This window comes from Gekko japonicus, unplaced genomic scaffold (assembly GCF_001447785.1).
Source record: "Gekko japonicus isolate JY-2015 unplaced genomic scaffold, Gekko_japonicus_V1.1 scaffold505, whole genome shotgun sequence".
Lineage (NCBI taxonomy): Eukaryota > Metazoa > Chordata > Lepidosauria > Squamata > Gekkonidae > Gekko > Gekko japonicus.
In genome coordinates this window covers 928,157-934,300 of record NW_015169788.1, presented here as the reverse complement: position 1 = coordinate 934,300, position 6,144 = coordinate 928,157, and positions in this window count along the sequence as shown.

Sequence of the window (6,144 nt, the reverse complement as noted above, 5' to 3'; positions counted from 1 at the left end):
GAAACATCTCCGGGTCAATGCATCCGTCTTCCTTGAATACAGCCATCTCTTATTTTTGCCCTGCTTTTCTGCCCAATGGGAACCCAGAGCAGTTCACAACCTTGTTCTCATCCCCTCCATTCTGTCCTCACAACAACCCCAGTTGACGTAGGTTAGGCTGAAAGGGAGTGACTGGCCCAAGGTGACCCAGCAAGCTTCCGGGGCCAGAGTGGGAATCTGAACCTGGTTCTCGTAGATCTGAGTGTGACACTGGCTCCCAGCGCCACAAGGGCTTGGAAATCCCCCAGCTTGAAAGCAGTTCCACAACAGGACAAGGTGCCAGGGGGTGTCCGAGGGGGTGGGGGTGGTCTTCTCTTTCTTCCCCTCCCAGTCTGCTTTTCAACGAAAGCCTGGTCAGACCAGTACAATTCTTGTACGAGGAGACTCTTGGCAGATTATAAAAGCTAGGGTTTACAGCGGCATTCAAATGAGGCCCTAAAGACCACGAGAGCTGAATGGGTCGAGGCTTCCTGGCCAGGATGTTGTGGAGCTGCTCTGAGCCCCTTTGGAGAGAAAAGAGGAGGAGGAGGAGGAGGAGGAGGAGATTGGATTTATCCCCCATGGCCCTTCACTACCCAAAGGAGTCTCAGAGCGGCTTACAGACTCCTTTTCCCTCCTCCTCCCCACAACAGACACCCTCCTGTGAGGTGGGTGGGGCCGAGAGAGCTCTTGAGAGAAAAGGCTCTTTTTTCCAAGAACAGCTCGTGTCATCCAGCCAGGTGCAAGTGGAGGAGGAGTGGGGAATCAAACCCAGTTCTCCCAGATTAGAGTCCGCGCACTTCACCACCTACACCAAACTGGCTCTCACAGTGTTTTGAAGAAATATAGACTTCCCTGGCTGCTGTGGAGCCAAAACCTGGCATGGGGTCTTCCACAAAGACCACCTCCCAGCAGCACCCAAGAGGAGACTTTTGTGGCTGGAGTCGACAGCTGGCAGGACGCCGTGGGATTCAGCAGCAGGTGACTGGCCGAGGGACACGGGGTGAGCCGTGTGGCCCCCCACCCCCACCCCGTCCTTCCACTCAGCTTTGCTCTGCAAGGGGCCCGGGAGGAGGGCTGGGGCAACGGGACCCACGGCGGCGGCGACAGCAGCTGCTCCGAGCTCTTGAGAGAAGGCACAGAACCGCCTGGCTGATGGCGGGCAGCCCTACGGCTGACGACATTCCCTCCCTTCCCCAAAACACGCTCATTCTGCAGCTGCTTCCCGGGACCACCCCCACTGCCTCGCCTAGTCCACATGTTCTCCCAGTGGCCAGAGCCCTCATCTCCTCCTGAAGTTCTGGAACGTCTGACGGGGACTGCTGGATCTGACCAGTGGGTCGCAGACAGACAGCAGGGCGGCGAGGCCAAGATCCACCCCTCCGGCGGCCTCCAGCACAGGCCATTGGGTGGCTGGCTCTCCCTGAATGCCAAGGCCACCACAGCTAGCCACTAAAGCTAGCCAGCCACTGGTGGACCTCTTCTTCCCCCTCCTTAAAGTCACCAAGACTCAGGGCCATCACCAATGCTCCCTCTAAGCTGTGGAGTCTCGTGAGCAAAAAGTCTGCTTTGTGAGCTACGGGCACTACAGTTGTCAGCGAGCAATTTGGCTGCTGCATAAGTTAGCTTGCTCTGGAGCCATCCTTCCTGAGCTGAGACAAAAATGTGTGAGCCGGAGGCTAAAAGACTCTGAGCTGGCTCATGCTAACTCAGCTTAGAGGGAACACTGGCCATCACTGTGCCCCCCCCTCCCCAGGCAGGGATTTCCACAACTGACTGAGGGGTGACATGATCGAGGTTTATAAGATTATGGATGGGAAAGAGCAGGTAGAGAAAGAGGTACTTTTCTCCCTTTCTCACAATACAAGAACTCGTGGGCACTCCATGAAACTGCAGAGCGGTCGGGTTAGAACGGATAAAAGGAAGTACTTCTTCACCCAAAGAGTGATGAACACTTGGAATTCACTGCCACAGGAGGTGGTGGGTGCTACAAGCATGGACGGCTTCAAAAGGGAATTGGATAAGCATATGGAGCAGAGGTCCATCAGTGGCTATTAGCCACAAGGTATAGATAGGGACTCTGGGGCAAGTGATGCTCTGTCTTCTTGGTGCTAGGGGGGGTCAACAGTGGGAGGGCTTCTAATGTCCTGGCCCCACTGCTGGACCTCCTGATGGCACTGGTATTTCTGGCCACTGTGTGACACAGAGTGTTGGACTGGATGGGCCTTTGGCCTGATCCAACATTGGCGTCTCTTATGTTCTTATGAATTGCGTGTTGAGTAGAAAAGGATAGTAAAAGCGCAGTGTGATCTGGTAGTCATGGGGAATGGTGTGGCTGGTTCAACAAATGTGCCAGATGCTCACGCTTATTGCTCTACCCCCACCCACCAGCAGCACCCGCCCCCAGCCCCAGAACACTGCCGACAGAGCTGACGGACTCCTCGACTAAATCACCACCATCCCACCTTGTGGCACAAAGTGCCCCCAGTCAGCTTAACGGGAACATTCAGCGTCACCTGAGCAAAGTGCGACGCAGCCCACGCGTGAGAGCGTGGTGGGACAAGAGCGCTGCGGCCCGGGAGGCAAAAGCGCTGGCCCCTCCGCCTGGGGGAGCAGGGTGGGTCTCTGCCGAGGATGCCCACGGAGCGAGCGGCACAGGGGAGGGCGGGCCCTCACCTCGGCGCCTCTCATACATCCCCCCACCCCAGTAGCCCAGCGCAGCACCCCTGCCCCTCCCCTCCGTTGCTGTCACCATCGGCCCCTTGGCCTCACGCCTCCCACGGCGGTGGAGTCGGATGATGCCAGGGCCTGGTGGTGCCACACTGGCACAGCCAGCCCTGGGCCCAGTTGAGGGCATGGACTCTTGTCCAGTGGCATGGGCCCTCCTCCAAGGAAGGAGCTTGGAGCCCACCCAGCACCCGTGGCAAGAAGACTCAGGAAGGGCCCCTGACCCACATCTCCCTTCGACCCGGAGTGCAAAGCGGAGAGAGAGAGAGAAGGCGGGGAGAGTCTTGGGGATGGGGTCAGCAGCACACAGGCAGGCGGGCAGCCGGACACAGGGGAGTCGCCTGCTCCGGTGCGCCCTCCCCCCACCCCCACCCCGCGCAGGGAGGGATGGCCAAGATGGGCCCCACCCACCCCAGCTCTCCCCCCGACAGACGGCAGAGGGCTGGCACAGGGCGGGTGGAAACAGAGAGGAGGCCTGCAGGAGAGGCCTGACGGGGGAGGGGACATGGGGAGGCAGGGGGCACTCGGCGGCCCACCAGCACCCAGCGCCGCAGAAGGCACTGGCCCCGGAAACCCAGAGGCCGTGGCCAGCAGGGAGCGGGCAGCACCGGAAGCGTCCCCAAAGACCACCTGGGCGCCCCCCCCGTACACGAGCAGAGGAGAGGCACTGAAGCGCTCTTCCCGTTGCTCATGGGACCCAACTCTTCATACGCGTCGGGAGAAGTTCCTCCCCAGCCCTCCGCCCCGCTAAGACCACTACTGCGGCCTGGAGATAGGTTCTCGTCACCCTTCTAAGAGGCTTCTCCGGGGCCCAGCCAGGCTGCCGTGAAACCCAAACAGGCATCCCTCAGCCAAGGGAAGAGGCCACTGAGTCACTACGGCGGATCCACACGCCACACGGATTGGTGTGGGGGGGTTCCCCCCCAGATGTTGGGAGATCCAGAAGCTCCATCCTGTACAGATGCAGGTGAGCAAGCTGCAGCTGGCTGGAATCCCCACCCCACCCCCCAGGTAGCAGAACCCCCTCCCCCCCCCGGCCGGCACCCTGGACCGACGCACCGCTCTCCAAGAGCCATGAGGCCCCTCTCTCTTCCCAGGAACAGGGCAGGGGGGGGCACGGGGGCCTCCTGCTGAGGGATGGGTGGGGCCAGCAGGACCACCGGTCCAGCCCCCCTGCTCTCTTGCAGGCCAAGGAGGAGATCTCTCTCTCTCTCTCTCTCTCTCTCTCTCTCTCTCTTCCACGGCACCTTCTTCCCATCCCAGAAGGCTCCCCAACCTCCCAGGGAAGGCAGGCGCTCCCCGTTACGCGTGGGGCTCCCCAACTCCTCCTGAGGTTCGCCCTCCCTCTGCCCTCCCACAGCGTGGCCTTCCCCACTGTCGCCGAGGCCCCCGTCCTGTCCTCCACAGCCACCACGTGGGAATAGCCACGGCAAGCAGCGTCCCAGAGGGGCTCCGCCCCAGAAACCCAAAGGCAGGCCCCCCCCCAGCAGTGAGGAGGGAGGGAGAGCCCCCCCCTTCTGCCTGCCCACGGCCCCGGGCCCCGTGACTGAGGAGCTCTCAAACCCTGAGGAAACCGTCCCCTCCTGGGACTTCAGCCCACCGGCTCCTGCCTGGCCCTCCTCGGGGGGGGGGGGGGGGAAGGGCTCAAGTCTCGGCTGCCTTTGCCAGCCGCTTTGGCACAAAATGCTGGTTTGGTATTTTCTCTGCCGCCGCCGCCGCCGCCCCACCTCCCGCTGAAGCACTCCCAGACAGGCTGCTGCTCCTCCACCTTTTCTCGCTTGGCAAGTCAAGCTCTCTCTTGCACACGATCCGGCGGAGGATCACATTTCAGTTCCATCAGCGCTTTCATCACGGCAAGGGTGGCGTCACACACCAGCCCTTCTCTCTGGTTGGCACCTGCGCTACCCTGGCACCCGGGGGGTGGGAGTGGGGGAGCATGTGGGGTGCCGTTCCCAGGGCAACTGGGAGTCCCACTTTCCCCAGACCCGAGACTGCATTACAAACAGGCCAGCACTCCCCCCTCAAAAACCCAAGCAAGCCTGGCCAGGCTTCCTGGGCCACCCCCCCCCTTTAACGCAAGAAAGGGAGAATCAGCAGCAGCTGGGCCTGTGGGGGACGCAGACAACTGACTTGGCAGCTCCAGGCTCCCCCTTTGTCCAACCAGCGGGGGGGTGCCTTGGAGATGGCCATTAGCAGTCATCCCACGGGAGAGAACCTACTCCCTTCTCCACCCTCCTGAAGAAGGAGAGGACGGACGGGCGCCTTGCCTCTCAAAAGCTCCCGACGGATCCCCTGGACGTCTGGTTGGTCCCCAGGGGGTGTGCAGGTGGACCTGACTCTTGCTCCTCTTTCGCCCTCGAGGCTTTCCGACTGGCCGCCCTTCTTCTTGAACCGGGGGTGGTGGGTGGCCCAGACACCCTAGGGGGTGCTCTGGGTGGGTGAAGCCTAAGCCTTGTCTGGGGGAGGCAGAGGAGGGAGGCCCACCGCCTTGCCCCTGCTCCAGCCAGCATCAACCGGGCACCCTCTCAGGGCCAGGCCACCGGCCCGCCCAGTGCCAGACCCTCGCCCGCGTCGCCCCCCTCAGTTCCCATCCGCAGCACCTGCCCTGGAGCCCATCCACACAGATGGAGGAGGCCTCTGGCTACCCCCGCCCTTTGGAGCCGGCGGAGAGAGCGCCTGGCCCCTGCACAGACACCCCCACCGCCCTCTCTGTGGGCACAGCCTCCCGGGCAGGGCCCCTGGGGCAGTATGCGTCCACACATACACACGCCCCACTTCTGCACGTGGCCCTTGAACTTGGGCCACGCTTCACTCTGGCTCACCAGGTCGCAGCCCGCCAGTGGCCATCTGGAAAAACGCCATTCGCTCTCAACGTCAGTACCCAGCCAACCATCGACACAGCAGCCCACCTTGTGCAACACTGCTGATCCCGTTATCCCACCCCCCACCCCCACTCGGGGGCACACACACAAAAGACTCCACGGCTGAGAGGGAGCACGGGTTTGCCGGTTCTATTCCTTCCACAGCAGAACCAAGGATTCCTTCGGAGCGCCGGACACAGACACGGGCCCAGCTGGCTTGCCAGTACCAAGAGCCTCCCGGAGGGCCGTGTGACTGAGGGAGCACACGGAGGGCAAGTACCACACACACACCCCGGCACGCGCGGAGCGAGCGTCAAGCCCAACGCTTTTTGCAAAACCTCTTTGGGTCAATGGGGGGCCCACGGAGGGAGAGTCCCAAGTCTGCAGGCAAGTCCCAGCCCTCCACACAACTCAGTAGGGCAACAAAGGATCTCCCGGGAGTCTGGATCCCGTGAAGCCCCCCCCCCTTGTCTGTAGTGAAAACACACACACACACACACACACACCCGGGGGCTTTCAAGACAAACCCACCCCCACC